The 19,617-nt window shown below is 39.2% G+C and overlaps 1 protein-coding gene across 2 annotated transcripts in view; it reads left to right on the top strand.

Moving 5' to 3' along the window:
• The first annotated feature begins 3,031 nt into the window (after positions 1-3,031).
• The window catches only part of LOC126370216 (tolloid-like protein 1), a 166,438-nt gene continuing 149,852 nt past the window's right edge, over positions 3,032-19,617 (top strand). For both annotated transcript variants that reach the window (XM_050015004.1, XM_050015003.1), the window contains exon 1: positions 3,032-3,084. The gene's annotated coding sequence lies outside the window, so the exon portion shown is untranslated. The remainder of the gene's footprint in view (positions 3,085-19,617) is intronic.

The raw sequence follows: 19,617 nt of genomic DNA, 5'->3' as shown, positions 1-19,617 counted from the left end.
CCCATATTTCCGAAAAATGCATTTTCCGAGGTATATGACCTAACATGTACTTATTGGGCTGGGTTTCCCTTCGCGGGTTGGAAGGTCAAACGGGCAGTCGTTTTTGTAAAAAACCGGACCTATCAAATTTTCAGGTTTGGTAAGCGGACCCTGTGGAAAATGCTAGGGAGATGATGAGACCTCGGTTTTATTACCTACGTATTTTCTTTCAATATAATTTAATATTTCGTGCCTTTTCGCATCATATTTGGAGCCTTCAGAACAAACTTTTTGCCGTATCACGTTCTTCAAATTCCACTTTTGAATTACCGTCGGATGTAGAAGTTTGTCAAGTGGTCGTCCGAAACAAGATTCATTAAATAAAGTCTTTAGGTGAACTTGGAAATAATTATTTATTAAAATGCTACACAAATACCTAGTAACAATAAAATACACAGAATAAGCATAATTCAGTGAATAGGAAGATCCGTGTCTGTGTCCTAAATAATAATGTTTCTTTCTTTCTTTCTTTCATAATTAAACACAATTTATTTCCGATGAAATGAAGATATTTTTGGGGGTTTTATATTTCATTGGAGATTTTTGATTACCCCGGTGGGTAAGGCGTGAGTTTATATATGTGTATGTGTTATTTCCAAAGATTTGCACATAGGTTAAACAGACAAATAATAAGAGGCGATCTGTGGACGTTCTGAATAAAAGGATAACAGCATATACTTAGCGGCGGCGTGAGTCATGACCCTGGTATTTTGTGGACGCTGCTGGGTGAGGCACAAACATTGCGATCTATATGGTGTTAGTGTGTTAGGTGCATAAATAACGTGTAAGTACCAACATAGATAAATTCTAGCGAAAAACAGCCAGGGGCCTGTTTAATAAAACTTACAATTGTAAATTACAACGACAATTTGGTGTTCACTACGTAGCTAATTTGAAGCTGCAAAATATTTGTGATCACACACTCCGCAATGTACATCAAATTGTCATTGTAATTTACAATTGTAAGTTTTATTAAACAGGCCCCTGGTATAATACTCACGCGCTAGTTTCTAACTAGTCAAATCAGTTACTTTTTACTAAACGTCAAAACACGAAATTACCATGGAATTTGTATGAAAAAGCACACTGTGACGTCATAGAAAAACGTGATAAAATGTCGGACTTATTGTAACGTTTTTCATGATTATAATTCAATAAATAAGTTAAATAGAAAAAAGAATATGTTTTTCGTTAGTTTTAGATCCGTCTTTATTTAGTAATCAGAATCTCATAATTTATCTGAGTCGAGGTTCGCGCCTCACGGTCACCCTCAGACCTGTTGTCTTGCCTCTTGTATCAGGTGAGAGTCCTCAGCGCTCCCCAGTTGTCCGGTCAAGTAGAAAATGTCATCTGAACTCACGAAACGTTTCACCTCACTCGTTTTTTGTCACGTCACAAACATGAAAAATAACAGTAAGATTTATAACTGCGCGTTACTTTTCTTCGCGCCTTGAAGATTGCAGCCCCTCAAAATAATTCTAAGAAATAAAAATAAATTACTTCATCCGTTACTCAGTTATATTGCCGCAGTAAAGTTACGTTTCTGTGAAAGTGGAAGAGTTAAATGTAAGGATTACGTGAGGGAGCCGGTCGACCCGTGCGGATTGGGGGAAGAACGTACGTGATCTTTCCTCCTCCGTTCTACAGACCCACACATGCTACTGACATGTTACGTGAGTATATTTATATATAGGTATATATCACATAACATCACAGCGACAAGTAATAAGGAGATAATAGGCACAGTGCCCCTAGCAATACATTTAGGTGGCGCGAGCACCCCTAAGCCCCTTATAATACAATTTTTCGATTAGTTGAAGTTTTAGTTTCTGGGTGGACCAGTCTTGGTTGCTTTTGGCGCACACAACCCCCCCTCCCCCTCTTTCCCGCGATGGCACACCTCGCACCGCCTCTAATGCTAGAATGCTTTACATGTTACTTTTAATACAATGTTCCAACATACATGTGGGATAATGAAATAACTCGGGATATTTTTTAAATGTCTGTACTTCTTTTATTTTACACACACCTTTAAATATTAAAACCCAATCCTCTCACCCGACCGATATCGCACCAAAGACTCCCCTTTCTTACTTTTTAAAACCGCCTTACGCCACATTCATTAACCATCCTCCTTTCATACCATAAACAATCAAATTCCCATTCAATCAATTTCCCATTCATATATTATAGCCTACAATACGCGTCCCACTGCTGGGAACAAGCGTCCTCTCAATCAACGGACCCCTTTGACCTTTGCCCCCGTCTTCGTTTCAACCGTTAACGAAGTTTTTAAGACGGATGTGAAAATCTCATTGCCTGCAATAATGGTCCATCATGCTAGGAAGGACACAAATCCTTCTGTTGGTTTTGACGTATTTTTTATTCGCTCCCAGTTTAGCTTAGAAGATGAAATACACACTACTATATCTATGTTTATATGTATATGTGTGTATCCACCATATACCCTCCACGTTGAGTAATTGCTAGACCTCTTTCCAAACCAAGCCGCCAAACATTTGTCAACGAGATAAGGGTACTTTCATCTAAATTCCTATCGGTACAAATATGGATAGCCTTCTAATAACAATAGCCTTCGTTACAGAAAATGAGAGGGATAGAACTTTAAAATCAAAGATAACGGCTCCACAGAACAAACGTTTCCGTTTAACAAGCCAACTTTAAATCCCACAGAAGTCCATTGCAATTCACGTCAAACGACGCGTACAAAAGCCGACAATACCGCTACAGGGTTCAGCTGACGTTCATTGGAATGCTCCACAACGCGTCCCGTATCCATACCGGGACATAATCTCGTTTTCTGCGGCTTTTAACGAAAGCCTCCGTTATGAGAGTCGCAGAGCAAAACAAATCGCGGGTAGGCGTGTAGTGTGCACATGCGCGCGACGAGCACACGCAGGCGCGCGGCGCGGCGGCGGCAGTCGCGCGGCTCCCGTCGCCGCGCTAGCTCCTCCGCGCGATCGCCCGCTGCCGCGCCGCTACCACGCGCTAAATGGCGCCCAAACTGGGACCGTGCTCACGCGGGTAAGTCATGACATAACTCCTCACACAACTACCCATCAGTTCCACCCCCTCGACAAGAACGTGCAGAGTGGTCCATGACGCAGCATCCGCGAGGAATCCGAGGGCGTGGTAGGCATTGACTGGGAGGGGGACGGAGTCGGCGTTCTGGCGATACCGCCTGATAAGGATGCAGCCCACCCACTGTCAACAAACCCCATTATATAAAACAGCGGACACTTTATATAAATGACCGTTGAGTCGGGGATGAGTGGAGAGTCATCTCGAAGACGTGCCTATTGATTTTCGTGGCGCGTTGCTGAGATTCTGCCGCGATCGTTTTGCGCCTCAGGGACAATTAGATATATTGTCGCAGCCTCTTTAGCATTCAGCTGGAGAGATCGCTCCGTTCGCACCACTTTAAAGAGATCCATCGTTTCATCCGGCAATTACTCTCGCCGGCGATTGTATCTCGTCACGGAGTGGATTCTCCATCTTCTTGGTATATTGCGGTCGTTCCGACTATTTTTAATTCATGAATGATTCATTTATCATTTTGACGTTTAAAAAATGTATTTATATTGTAGTAAGTAAAGACGATGCCCGTGTCCGGTTATCGTTAGATAAGTTGAAAGTAATGTGTTAGAAGCTGAACGATGGACGTGCGGTCGTATCCTCGTATAAGATTACACGGAACCCTCCTTCGTTTCAAGTTTATCACTATAGGAAAGATGTCACACATTATATGAAATATTTTGTCAATATTTCAGAGAACTTTCAGTTAATAAAACGCCGCTATTTGATGGGAGATTTGACAGGAGCATTGTGTTGCCGAAATATCTCAGTTTAATGAAATATTGTATGTGCTGGTAGCTCGTATCTTAGACTATTTGCGAATCAGTCGGCCATGGGTAACATAATCATGTGTTAGTAGGTACGTAGGTAACTATAACTATATTTTTTAATAAATGTAATTTGATTTATAATTATTATAAATGTACCCAGCTAATGGTTTATTAGTTTCCATTACCGAGTAAGCATTTATATTTCTACCAATTTATTACGAGAGCGATAGTGATAATTGCACATTTATTGGATATATGATTTTAAAACAATTATCAATATAATTTTCGGTAACCTTCTCTTCATTTTGTCGTCTAGACACAGTGTCCATTCTGTATTTCTTTCACATATTACGAAAGAAAAATATTATTAATAACCTTATTTTCTAAATGTTGGCTTGGCCATTAGGGACGGAGATATGGCATCGCCACGTTGGTCTAACAGAAAGCTCGGTGAGGTGTGCATTTAGTTCAACTTGCAATGGATGTACCTATGGCTACGCCAGTTGGGATGTAGTCGCGAGCTTATTTTATGTACTTATGTATCTCTATCATGAAAGGTCGATCCTTCGATCAACTCGATCTAAAGCTGTAAAACATGCGAAGATCTCGCGTGGTGATCTCGATATGTCACGCCGCCTTGGTTGCGGTCACATGCTATCTATATGCTAATGTCTGCTTCACGCTACTTCCGTTTTGGTAAGACGGTGTACTATCATCATCATCAGCCCATTAACGTCCCCACTGCTGGGGCACGGGCCTTCCCTATGGATGGATAGGGAGATCGGGCCTTAAACCATCACGCGGGCCCAGTGCGGATTGATGGTTATTAACTGACTGCTGATGCAGCCGGGACTAACGGCTTAACGTGCCTTCCGAAGCACGGAGGAGCTCGAGATGAAAACTTTTTTTTTGTGGTCACCCATCCTATGACCGGCCTTTGCGAAAGTTGCTTAACTTCAACAATCGCAGACCAAGCGCGTTAACCGCCCCACTTTATTCCCTCAATTCTTGAGCCATGTCAGGGGCCTTTGGCGGTTCAATAGTAACCCTGACACCAGGGTTGATGAGGTTGGTACTCCATTTCACAACCCATACGATAGAAGAAGACTTAATTGACTTTCAAACCGTCAATGCGCTCGCAGATTTGGACTAATTTGATAGGGCATTTCTTATTAGCTATAGTAGTTTCTTTTTTTGTATTTAATTTATTTATGAAATTTAATCAAGAAAAATGTAATAATAAGTGCGACATTTTGTCACGTTTTTCTATGACGTCACAGGTTGTTTTTTCATACAAATTCGATAGTAATTTCGTGTTTTGACATTTAGTAAAAAGTATCTGATTTGACTAGTTGGAAACTACCCTATTAAGTATGTATAAAATAAGATAATTGTCTTCAGAAAATAAGCTTTTCTTTTCTAAAAGCTGTGAGCTGTGAAACACGCCGTAATTACTTGTGACTCACAATTACTTGTGTGTAACGGACTCCGTGGTTCAGTGGTTGAGGGTTGGGCTCACGATCCTGAAGTCCCAGGTTCGATTTCCGGTGGGGACATATCACGAAAATCACTTTGCGATCCCTAGTTTGGTTAGGACATTACAGGGTGATAACCTGATTGTCCAAAAAGTAAGATGATCCGTGCTTCGAAAGGCACTTTAAGCCGTTGTTCCCGGTTATTACTTACTGATGTAAGTAAGTAGTCGTTACATGAGCCATGTCGGGGGCCTTTGGCGGCTCAATAATAACCCTGACACCAGGGTTGACGAGGTTGGTAATTCACCTCACAACCCACACGGTAGAAGATTACTTGTGACTCAACCCACCCTGATAGGGATTACGGAAAGATGTGCAAAATAGGACAAATGTCTTCAGAAAATAAGCCTTTCTTTTCTAAAAGCTGTGAAACACGTTGTAATCTCGTGTGGTGATCGCGATATGTCACGCGATGTAATCTATATGCTAATGTCTTCGCGCTGCTTCCGGATAGTTAAGTGAGTGTGCGGCCATGAGCATTGGTACCACATTGGGGTACGAATGTTACTGGTAAACGTAGGATCACGTATCTCCCCGAAGGGGTAGGCAGAAGAGTATACAGGATGTTAATGATGATGAGAGGAATGATTCAGCTCATTCAGCTCATTATTCAGAGTTAATACCGGACGACGCTCAGTGGGTATGCCCGCTACAAGGTGGACCGACGATCTGGTGAAGGTCGCGGGAAGCCGCGATGCAGGCAGCGCAAGACTGATCGTCGTGGAGATCCTTGGGGCAGGCCTATGCCCAGCAGTGGGCGTCGTACGGCTGATGATGATGATGGTCGGACGGAAAATTCCACTTGATATCAACTGAGAATCATGGTCTGAATCATCCCCCTGAGTATTCGTTACGTTGTTACTAACACCCCGTACAAGAAAAAAAAAATGTTTGTGTTTTTTTTAAATTATTTTCAGTTATTCCTTATTCTATTCAATTCAATCCAAATTATTTATTCCAGATTAATATCCATAATTATAAGTACATCAGATTACATTAGATAAATTAAAATTAAATTATATATAAAATCAAATAAAATTAATATTATTAATAAAAATGAAATTACACGAAATAAAATAAAATACATTGGTGCCCATTCGGGTGCACACAAACCCAACCCAAATTCAGTTCGACAGCTCCCAAATGAATGCCGTCCTGCACTTACAATAAGTGCAAGAAAGGGATAGAGCTAATTTTAGTCCTGTCAAACCAAATCAAAATTAGAATAAAAATAAAATTATTATTCTATGCCGAGATGACGACTGACAGAAATGAATGGAAGAGAAATACATGTCATGCCGACCCCACTTAGAGTAAGGGCAGGGGATGACGAGTGTGTAAAAAGTAAATATACGAGGGTTTAGGCGCTTCCCATTTGTCCGGTCAAGTAAGTGAAAGATACTTGTCAATCTAAATGATAATGCGGATGGACGGTTTGGGTGTTCGTAGTCCGTACACATCAATATTAGCCCTTTGAAGTATTTACTCAGTGGCCACCTCTTTGGTGTGTGGGCGTGATATTTGCTTTGTGGTGAACTAATACGAGCTTAGTGTTTGCTTTTTACTGGTCAGTAGAGCGCGTAGGTTTTATGGCTGGTTGTTGGTCGCATGCTTATTTTTAGATTTTTTTTTTATAGTCATTGTTGTGGCTTGCTTTTCAAACGGGCCGCGCTGGGGTACCAGACCTGCAATAATGAGGTTATTTGACAGGTTCAAATGCAACGTACGTAGAAACGAAGCCTATAACGGCTTAACGTGCCCTCCGAAGCACAGACTCATCTTACTTTTTCGGACAATCAGGTGATTCAAGCCTGAAAAGTCCTTACCAAACAAAGGACAGTCTCACAAAGTGAGAATCGAACCCGGACCACCAGATCGTGAGCCTAACGCTCTAACCACTAGACCACGGAGCTTATGTTTATGTGTAAATATTTCGAGTAAATATAAGCCGTATTCGTAGCTATGTAGTTGGGATAGTCGCGCCGGTATCTAAGCCGAAGCTATTTAAATGCTAATGTCGCATTGGTCAGTGTTTGGGCTGCGGCAGAGCCTTCATGTGACGCGGTGGGCTTTCCTTTACCGTTGCGTTGTGAGCCGTTGTAGCCCAGTACGCTTGCCTCTCACTTTGAAGTCGCAGGTTCGAATCCAGCACAGGCCTAAACATAATATTAAGGATTGTCGAATTCGTTTTCGAATTCATGTTTGGATCATAAATGGTTATCACGTGCTGAACGGTGAAGGAAAACATCGTGCAGAAATCCACATTCCCGAGAAATACATTTCGGAGGTATGTGACCTAACCTGTTTTGGACTGGTTTTCCCTTCGCGGTTTGGAAGGTCGACAGGCAGTCGCTTCTATGAATAAAACCGGACCTGTCAAATCTCTGTCAAAAAGGGGCAACGGGAGATGTTGATGAAGTATAAGTACTTAAATGCAGAGATTGATGTTGTGTATAGCATACAACGAACTCATAAAACGAATGCCAACGGAAAATGGGTATAATCTTATGTTTGAATGAATGCATGTAAACATGTAGGTAACCTGTCTACTCTATTCACGCGGCCACAAACGTTAGAGCAAGCACGTACATTCCTTGGCAATTTACTGCAGCACACGCAAGCTTGTAGACGTTTAGTGCCAGAAGATAGCTTGCCTAGATAGTCTAGATTTAGTACACTCAGTTTTATTTTATATACTAAGTACTGGGTCGTGTATTAGGTTAAAAATGAGCCAAAACGTTTAAAAATAAGTTAAAAAAATATTTATTCGATTTAATTTAGCAGTTACTTACCTATTTCTTATTTTTTGTAATCTAACCATGTTTTAGTGAGACTCTGATCCTGCAGTCAAATTGCTTATGCAATTTTGCAGGACATTGCATTTATACCAGTGTTATTTAATGCCTTAATCAACATCATCACCAGCCCATTAACGTCCCCACTGCTGGGGCACGGGCCTTCCCTATGGATGGATAGGGAGATCGGGCGTTAAACGATCACGCGGGCCCAGTGCGGATTGATGGTTGTTAACGACTGCTAATGCAGCCGGGACCAACGGCTTAATAATAATAAATAAATAAATAAGATACATTAAGAAATTCTGATTACTAAATAAAGACAGATCTAAAACTAACGAAACATTTTTTCTATTTAAGTGAGTTATTTATGAATTTTAATCAAGGAAAACGTAATAATAAGTCCGACATTTTATCACGATTTTCTATGACATCACTGTGCGCTTCCTCATACTCATAGTAATTTCGTGTTTTGACGTTTAGTAAAAAGTAACTGATTTGACTAGTTGAATCTTTCATACAAACTCCATTAGTGAATTAGTGACATATACACCAATGTACAAACTATAGCCTGACAATAAATTATGATTACAAAAATAACTTAGACAAATCGGTGGCCAGCCTGTTATCAATAAAAATAAACTTTGCAATCTTTTCTTTGCGTTTCTGACCTTGTATTAGAATGTAACAGAATATTCAAAGTTAATTTTTTTGACTTGCGTTATTGTACATTTGCCGCAGATGGCATTAACTACTTGGCCGGGCAAATGGGAAGCGCTGAAGGCTCTCACCCGGTACGTTTAAGACAACAGGCCTGAAGGTTCCCAGTTGGGCGCGAACCTCGGCTCAGGGCGTCGTCTGCGAGGAAAAATATTTTAAAGTATTAATCGACCCTAGTGGGTCGATAGCGATAAGCGCTGATTGAAGGAAATCCTCGACCACGCCGGCGGTGTCGGTATCTATGCTATATTCATAGTATCTATGCTATTACTGTTTATGTTTGAACTAAAACATTATGCTAATCTCACTCAGTGTTCAGGGTATCTTCAAGAAAAACAAACAAAAAGAAATCTTCAATAGAATTCTCTCTTTGAATCCGAGGAAATGCATCGTAATCCTCTGTGATGGGTGTTCGGATATCTCCTGCAACTGTACACTGGATGGATTACCAACAGATCCATTTCCGTCAGGTAAATTCCTCTTCTTTTGTATCGATAATGCTTTATATTGAATAGATGGATAGACAGATAGACATGAATATACGCCCGTAATAGGGATTACGGGGTGAATGGATCCACATTTCACCAGGGGGGTTAAAAAGACCACATCGAAGCAATTCATCTAAGAGAGCAATATTGCAATTTGACATTTGCGCATATAAAAGTAGGTGCGCAATGCACACAAATGTCTAATAGTAATATTGCTTTTTTAGATGAATACGGTAATTGACTGGGTCAATGATAAATTGTAAAATGCTTATTTAGAAATAGAAGACAGTGTAACATGATCAAAAATCAATCTCTTTTTACTTTTCGACTTATTTTCGAATTTTATTTATGAATTAAGTAACAATGAGTACGACGTTTGACTGCTTTTATTGATGACGTCACAGGACAGTATTTCCATACAAACTCGAAAGAAAACTTTCGTTTTGATGTTTCGTAAAGAGTATCTCATTGTTTTGGTGTAGCCTTTTTAACCCCCCTGAAGACAACTTGCAGCTGCGTTGAAAATGCAAATCTAAGATGGATACCGGTTTTGATTCCAGCAGACACCTTTTAATTTAATGTTAAGTTATACCTGTCATTACTTATCCGTAGAAAAGGAAAGGCGCTGAAACGTAGTGAATTATATTCTCTTTGAGGAAAGGGGCGGATGATTGTTAGCTATTAATTTTAAAGTAAATGAATGAATGAAACTATAACCCGGACGAATCAAATAGATCCCACAATAGATAGCGCCTTGTTTGGATGCTGAATAAGCATCCAAACAAGGCGCTGCCAAAAAGACAGGAAATTTTATAGGTTTCCAAATTTTAGTTGGTAGCCCTCAGACACACACAGTTGCAAGTGTAAAACGAGGTTGTTAAGTATGAAGTAAGATTAACGTGGTTAAGGCTAGTGTGAAGGAAACATAAGTATAATCTTTTTTTTTGTTAAATTTGCCTCGAGAAGGAGCAGGCAAAGGTACATAGCCATACAGCCTGGTCAAATGAAGTTTTTCTTCGTGTATTATTTCTTGAATTATAAGTATATAATCTCCCTGATTTGATTAGTTGAAAACCAGGCTATTAAAGAGAGCACTATAGATTTTTTTTAAATGATAAGTTTTAAATATTCCTTCAACGTTGCTGTGTCCACCAAGATCCATGTTTTACACCCCATTGTACTAAATGGAATGCAATAAATAATTACTATTGAATATTAATTAATATGAGTCTTATGATTATGAGGCGTGTGGTTGATAGAATTGTGATAAGCACGTCGCCCATTGTTCATCTATCTAGATTTTATGATGTGCCCGGGAGGAAAAAAATATTTTACAAAAAACGTAACAGAAGCATTAACATAAACATGATAAGGAAGGAAGGAAAATAAGAAAAAAACATGAGTAACAAAAGACGATGAGGATGGGCACGAATGGGCACTTTTTGGAGTATTTTCAGACAGAACAGACATTGCCTCTATATACAAAATACTTCCTTGTAATATCTAGTCTAACACGACGGCCAGTGTTTGTCGAATGTTTGTGCATAATAAACACACTGCACCTTGGTTAGGTACTGTGGCATACAAATGTGCACTAATGCGCCACACTGGTTTGCCAACTCCTCTATTTACTAGCTCAGAATGCTGTTTACTTTGACAAACAAGTTTACAGGTCTTTAAGCTTAGGTAGGCCATAAAAGCATTTTAATTATTAATAGTACGACTCGAGAGTTAGCTTGAAATGTTTAAATGGGCATTAGAACAAAATTCCCGCCATGACAGAAAAAGAAAAATATATAAATAGGTAAATGTAAATAGAGTTCAGAGAAATATTTTTACATACGAATCTACGAATCGAGAGTTGTATGGTCGTTAAAATTTGAAAAAAGAACAATATTTAGTTCTTTTTTGAGAAAAAGGCTCATAATAATACACTTCTCATCAAAAAAATCGAAACACCTTGCAAGTTTACGTTTTGTCAGGATTATCAGAAAAATGTGTACATTTAGGAATAAATGTTAAATGTCGTTTAATAGTGAGTAATATGAGCTTATCAAATCTTAATGTTAATGTTCTAAATTTAAATGAATTTTTCATAGGTTTCGTATTTTGTTAAATGAGTCATTTTTATTCCGTATGGAGTATAAAGGAAATGGATAAAACAACACACGTAAATGAAAAAAAAGCTAAAAAACGTTTATTTAATAACTTGTATTCCCTCCCCGAGCTCTAATTACTGCTTCCATACGGTTCTTCATCGATCGGATGAGAGTCACGATCACATGCTGTGGTATATTGTCCCATTCCTCTTGGATTGCATCTTGCAGCTGGCTAAGTGTTTCTGGGGCAGGATCTCTTGCTCGAATTCGTCTCTTTAATTCATCCCACAGATGTTCAATGGAATTCATGTCCGGGCTTCTTGCTGGCCATTCCATAATAGAGATATCGACTTCGTTAAGATAATCTCGTACGACGCCCGCGGTGTGAGCCCTAGCATTGTCGTGCATGAATATGAAGCCGTTGCCAATAAAATGTGTATAGGGCATCACATGAGGCTCGAGACACTCTTCGACGTACCGATGACAGTTTAGTGCAGGCAGACGTGGCCCAGACACGAAAGCAAGCTCTGTCTTACCGTCGGCGCTGATTCCTCCCCAAACCGTCCACGAACCGCCACCATAGCTGACCTTTTCTTCAATGCAGCATTGTGCATAGCGTTCTCCGTCTCTTCTGTAGACCTTGTTCCTTCCGTCGTTACCATACAGCATAATTTTACACTCATCAGAAAAGAGAACTTTGCTCCACTGTAGGTATGACCAATTTAGGTGCTCACGTGCAAAGTTAAGGCGCGCTCTTCGATGGTCTGCAGTTAATTTCGGCCCATTTGCTGGCTTATGCGGTACCAGTCCACGATCCTTCAACCTTCTTCTAATTGTAGAGTCACTTACAGCCACCCTTCGTACAACACGAAGCCGCTGCTGCAGTTGAAAAGCGTTAAGGCGTCGATTTCTTAAAGAAGTTGTTACAATAAATCGATCATCTCGCTCAGAAGTGACCCGATTCCTGCCAGATCCTGAACGGCGCGTGAACAAACCAGTCTCCCGATAACGTTTATAGACTCTATGAACAGATGACAGGCTTAGATGCAGTCTTGCAGCCACAACACGCTGACCAAGGCCAGAATCCAGCAATGCCACAACTTGGGCGGCTTCTGTGGGCGAAGTATCCATACGTTTTAGAAAAAAAACCTTTTTTCAGACGTCCCAAAGTCACAGTATTGAAATAAAAAACAAAAAGTTTAAGGATAGGCGCCAATTTTTAGTTTTTAAACGCTAAATGTACTCCAACCCTAAACACACATTTGTCTCAAAACAGTGATTCATTTCGTTTATAAGATAAACAAATGAAATTCTAATTTTGAATTTAGAATTTTCGCTTATTACTGTAATGGCCAAACTGCCAGCTATACATTTATGTATTTTTTTTCATCGTATGAATTCTTTTTTGTGTTAAATTCGGACAGAAACAATGAAAACGGAAGTGTTTCGATTTTTTTGATGAGAAGTGTATTAGACGGCACTACAAAACACTATTTTGTTTGTTTTTATTTTGCAATGGCGGGAATTTCGGTCTCATGCTCGGTTTAAACATTTACATGCTCCGATACACGCTAGCTAGACGGATGTTACTGCAGTAAACACCACCACTGCGCGCTTCAACGTTACTTACTTTTTAACCGCCTATCGGTGGTAGTGTAGGTTCTTTAAATGCGGACGGAGATTTTTCTGACGGGTAGTGAAGACAAATATTACATGAGCAATTTTTCGTGTCTGCAAATATTCTTTAAAATTTACTATATCTTCACCATAAGTATAGATATCTTCTTTTATCTAAGAGAATACATTGAAATTTTATGCTGCACAGAACGATACAAAGTTTATGCGACATTACCAAGTACAACGTACCCACCTACAACCCTTTTTATTGAGATAAGCATGTGTAACATTTACGACCCGATACCGTGGATGTAAAAATGAGCACTTTTGCCTGTGTAAGTATTTGAACCCTAATTTAAATCATTCATTTAAATTTATCAAAAAGATTTTAATCTCGATGTAGTTGTTTTTTAAATCTCGACTTTTCTATAAATTGTGATATAATTGATATAAATGGCTGGTTTTTCTTATAAAAATTTACACACAAAACCTTTTGACTTTTAAAAATAATAAAACATTTTTAATAAGTATTTAAAAGTCAATTTAAAAAGTTTTTACGAAATTCCAGTCAACATTTTGTAAAAGCACCATTCATTCTTTTTATTGATTTATCTTATTGTATTTTTATTTTCAATTAATTTTATGAGTACGAATCTGACACAACATAAATATAGTTTTTCTAGCCTAAAAGCCGTAACTCAAGTTTTAATGGTCGTTTTCAACTGGACAATCAATCTCCAAGATAAACGACAACGGAGTTTCTATTGTTGCATTCACATTTTTCAAAAGGTGGACTGAAATAGCTACTTTATTGAGGATTGTGAGTTTTCTATAAGTGTAATTGAACATCAAGTATTGTTTAAATTCTGTGTTGGTGTTGTCACCTAATCTATTTTTGATTATTTTAGCCCGTACTGGGCAGGCAAAGGGAACGTTGCCTATACAACCAAGTCAAATGTAAAAAATACTTTTCTTTTACATGTTCTCGAAAGTTTGGTACTTACCTACTGGTACTACCTACTTCTTATCACTGTTTTTTTTGGATGAAGTATCCGCATTCCTAGTTCTATATTTACCCGTTGCTATGGCTCTACTATACTGTTTTACTCCTTTGTACTTTTAAGACTGTAAATATTTAAAAACTTGGCTGTCGTGTCGGGGAATCATGTTACGAACATTACGGGCTTACGACGCCGCTAATACGTCCTATAAAATCGTTTCTAATTTTCAATTTATAGATTTACTAATAGGGTTAGTAGTTAGTAGTAAAGGCTCCTAGAGGCATTTAGATCACAGTAACCCATAGAGCAACACGGACCTCCGCAGAGCAGTAACCGCACATCACCACGCACGGGCGTAGATTTTCCTCTTTACTCTTTCCCTCCACAAAGTAAGCGACAGTAGGGACATTTTATATATCTACTTACTTACTTATGTAATTATAAAATCGAGTACATCGGGCAAATCAATTCGATATTTTTCTTCTGACAGTTAGAAAATGTGATGTTTTTTGTATTCAATATGCCTAAAAATGCATTTATATTCACAACTTAACTTACCTAGTGATATTATAATGCTTTCTTGGTTTATGACCTGTAAAAACTCCAAGAGACATAGACCGCGGTAACCGCCCATCCCAGCGCTGGTACGAGTAGTCCCTCTTTCCTCTTTCCCTCGACAAAGTAGCGACATGACCGTGCACTCACACGACACGTCCTCTCGGTTTTATTTTATTTTATTCCAAGGGACGGAAGATGGCAATGGACGATAAAATTGAGCCTCATATATCAGACGTAAAAGTTACGGTGAGAGTTCGTGTGGTAGCGCGGTATAGTCTGCTATTAGTGTGATTATTGTTGGTTGAATCACGTTCTTTTTTCTTTTTTACTATTGTAGGTGACTTTTTACAATTTTCATTTAAATATAATATACAATTGTAATAAGACCACGGTAACATGATCATTAACTAACATACGCATACCTGGATATACATAAAGCTGCCTCAGGTACATGCTCTATAAATAAAACAACCATTGAAATAATAAATAATAAGTATATTGGTTACTTACTCTAAATTTCCAAAACGCACGCGTGCTCAAACACAAGTGTACACGTGTTCAAAATGGTACGTCTGCCTTCGATGCGTGCTCGAATCAAAAGAACCCCAATGAAAGACAAACACGCCTTTTTATACCCTTTCTCCTAGTGTTGCCATATGAAGGCAACACAAATTCGCACAAAATTACAGAAAACCTAACATTCGACCATCCTGACGTTGTGCATGTCCTCATGCACGTAGACAAAACGTCTAATGTTCAAACCTAACATTCGGCGGGCCAAGTGATTCCACACTCATCGAGAACAGTTACAAAGCTTCACTTAAAATCTAAAAGTACAACGACATATAATCACATTTACGGGGTGAAACATCAGCTCTTCTTTCTAATCATAATATAAAGCTATTCAAGTTGTCAATAGTTCGCAAACCCTTCCTTCTCACGAACTATTGCAAAGCAATTGAGTGTGAACCTTCTTTCTCACACTTGTAATTATCGTATACAAACCTTCCTTCTTATATACGATAATTAAAATAATCATAATATAAAGCTACTCAAGTTGTCAATAGTTCGCAAACCCTTCCTTCTCACGAACCATTGCAAAGCAATTGAGTGTGAACCTTCTTTCTCACACTTGTAACTATCGTATACAAACCCTTCCTTCTTATATACGATAATTAAAATAATCATAATATAAAGCTACTCAAGTTGTCAATAGTTCGCAAACCCTTCCTTCTCACGAACCATTGCAAAGCAATTGAGTGTGAACCTTCTTTCTCACACTTGTAACTATCGTATACAAACCCTTCCTTCTTATATACGATAATTAAAATAATCATAATATTATAAAGCTATTCAAGTTGGCAATAGTTCGCAAACCCTTCTTTCTCACGAACTATTGCAAAGCAATTGAGTGTGAACCTTCTTTCTCACACTTGTAACTATCGTATACAAACCCTTCCTTCTTATATACGATAATTAAAATAATCATAACATTATAAAGCTATTCAAGTTGGCAATAGTTCGCAAACCCTTCTTTCTCACGAACTATTGCAAAGCAATTGAGTGTGAACCTTCTTTCTCACACTTGTAACTATCGTATACAAACCCTTCCTTCTTATATACGATAATTAAAATAATCATAACATTATAAAGCTATTCAAGTTGGCAATAGTTCGCAAACCCTTCTTTCTCACGAACTATTGCAAAGCAATTGAGTGTGAACCTTCTTTCTCACACTTGTAACTATCGTATACAAACCCTTCCTTCTTATATAAGATAATTAAAATAATTTTGAACCCTCCTCACAAAATTGAAAGTCACCTTAACTAAATAGCTATGAGCCCTCCTTCTCAAGCTATTACTAAATACACATCTTACAGTTTCATCCAACAAACAGTACCTCTACTTACTTTCTTTTGATTGTATATAATAATGACACAATCAGTCATCTTCATCACTACTTTCTTTATCATCATTAACGTGAATCCAGGGTGACATTCGATTTGTTAAATGAAGTAGTCATCAATCCCAACAAATTCAAACTCAAAAATATGTTTATTCAGTAGGTAACATTGTTACACTTTGAATCGTCAATTTTTACATCTTTAAGGGATTCCCGAACTGACAATAAAGTATAATTTTGCGTTTCGCATACTATTTCGTTCAACATAGGATTAATTTCCGCATCCATCTGAAGTCCAAACATTACCTCAGTCCGTCCCGTTGTCTTCCGACGGGTGTTGTTCCTGCCCCATTGGACTCTACCTATCTTGTCATCCCAGGCGTTCTTGTCAAAATTAAGATTTTGCGCAGTTAACGACCCTAACATCGTGCGATTACACTGCTCTACTTGTCCATTGGACCTAGGACTTGCAACTGCGTTCAACACGTGTCTAATACCTTTATCCGAGCAAAACGTTTGAACACGTACGATGTGAAGAAAGTACCGCGGTCGCTAATAATTCGATCTGGGTTTCTGAACGTATAGAAAATATCTTCTAATTCTCGCGTTGTTGTAACTGTTTTTGGTATTACTGACTGGCCTGATAAATTTAAATTTCGTAAAGGCATCTACGACTACCAATAGGTAAGAGTTTTCCTCTCTTTGATCGCACAAAAAGGTCCAAGGTGATTGATGTACAGGGTGTGAAAAGGCACCTCGACTTTTCGTTTACGTGGAATAGGCCCTCATTTGAATTAGTTTTCTGTTATGTACTTTAACCCATCTGCATCAATATCAGTGGTAAGAAATTCCCGAATGCGACCCAGTTCACTATCACCTAATTGAAGAGTCTACAACCTGTCCCCCTCATTGATTGACATAACCGTCGGGTAAAGACCAGCGTCAATTTCCATTGAACTAAGATCCTCAATTGGGTTCCGAAATAGAAGGTCCACGTGCGTCATTTTCGTGCCAGCACGATATTCAAAAAGCAAAAACAGCCACCAGCGGGCAATACATCTAACCAAATCGCGTATGGAAAGCATGGAGCGCAACGCAATACAATCGGTCATGATTTTGAAATTCTGACCCAGAAGATACACCCGAAACTTTTGAGCGAACTTACTATAGCAAGAGTCTCAAGTTTATAAACCTTTTCTCTTCTGGAGATGTCTGGCGACTATAGTACGCTACGGGATGGTAGGTGTCGTTTCCATTACGTCGCTGCATCAATATTCCATTGACGCCCACTTCACTGGCGTCAGTGTGCAACTGTGTTTCGGCGGTCGGGTCGTAAATGGCTAAGATTGGCCTATCTATCAGACTACTCTTGAGATCAACAAATGCGGCTTCTTGTTCCTCAGTCCAACACCATTCCACATCCTTCTTGAGCAACTTATTCAACGGATGTGATAAAGACGCGTAATTCCTTATAAATTTTCCGAAAATATCCTACTAGTCCCAGAAATTGGCGGACGGAATGTGGACTGGTGGGACGAGGAACATCAAACACCGACTGTGTCTTTTTGTCAGCCGGCCGTACCCCAGCAGCGCTAATATCATAACCCAAATAGTTAATAATTCTGCTGTAAGAAATTACATTTTGCCAAATTCAGAGTTAGGCTTGCCTTTTCTATCAACTGTAAAGCCCTTTCTTACCTATCCAAACACTCTTCTACATCCTTTTCGTAAGTTAATACGTCATCGATGTAAGCAGTAGCTTCTGAGAACCTAGCGGAAACCAATACCTTATTCATCAGCCTTTGAAATACAGCTGGTTCGTTAGCCAACCCAAACGGCATACGATTAAATTCATATTGGTCGTCTGGGGTGATAAAGGGAGTTAAGGGTTTCGATTCTTCTGCAATAGGCACCTGGTAGTATCCAGATGCCAGATCCAAAGTTATAAAGTAGGCCTGCCCCACTAATCGAGCAATCTCGTCTTCAATCACTGCCATCAGGTACCTTATCTTAACTGTCATTGAATTCAGAAACCTATAATCAACACAGAGCCTTTGTTTACCGTCCTTCTTACGAACCAACATATTTGGACTCGCATATTCCGATACAATTTCTCGTACAATCCCCGCATTCATCATCTCACCAACCATTTCTCTTACTTGTTGTCGTTCTTTGTGCGACAATATGTAAGGCCGGTAAACCACAGGACGCTCAATATTCAATTCAATTTTCATTTCAGTCATATTTGTACATCCCAACTCCTCTAATGATTGCGCGAAGCAATGCTTGTATTCGTTCAAAATGTTAAAATAGACGTCGTTTATGTGGCTATTCAAGCGTTTTTGCTAAAGTTAACATCTTTAGGCTCTATACCTAAATGCTCGCCAACGAGGTCTGTGGGTGATGTACAAATATGATTGACAATCTGAACTCTATTTCATCCACCCATAATATCACCTTCATCAATATAACAAAAGCTGACAATGGGGTAATATGAACAAAGAGCTGACCTTCCTCTACTTTGTATAACCCGCCGGCTATCGTGAATTCTCGGTTTGGCTTCCCCACGACTCTTCCGCTAAGCCTAACATATCAATTAATCACAACATCAGTACGAGCTCTGATAATCGCCTCTCCACTCAATCTTGCGCATGAAGCGGAGACGACCTTACACTCGCAGTATCACCACTACCACTGTTAGCAAAAGGGAATTCATCATCATAATAAAACCTCAATTCGTTGGCATTCTTGAATACCAGCACCTGATTCTGTTCGGTGAAGGACTGTCCTACTAATATCGGACAATTGAGCAGATTACTGTCAACCACGTGACACAAAACATCCGCACTAACACCGTCGATGCATAAATTAACCTGTGTCCTGCCCATGGACAAAATAAAATCACTACCAAAACTTTTAGTGGAGTCGGGGATTGATCACAAGTCTACCCCAAAATCAGTGTCGTTGTTTGTTTTATGAGCGATACTTCGCTACCG

The sequence above is a fragment of the Pectinophora gossypiella genome, chromosome 10, assembly GCF_024362695.1.
Source record: "Pectinophora gossypiella chromosome 10, ilPecGoss1.1, whole genome shotgun sequence".
NCBI classification, from domain to species: Eukaryota; Metazoa; Arthropoda; class Insecta; order Lepidoptera; family Gelechiidae; genus Pectinophora; species Pectinophora gossypiella.
Note: the sequence above shows the minus strand (reverse complement) of the source record. Positions and strands in the feature narration are given on the sequence as shown.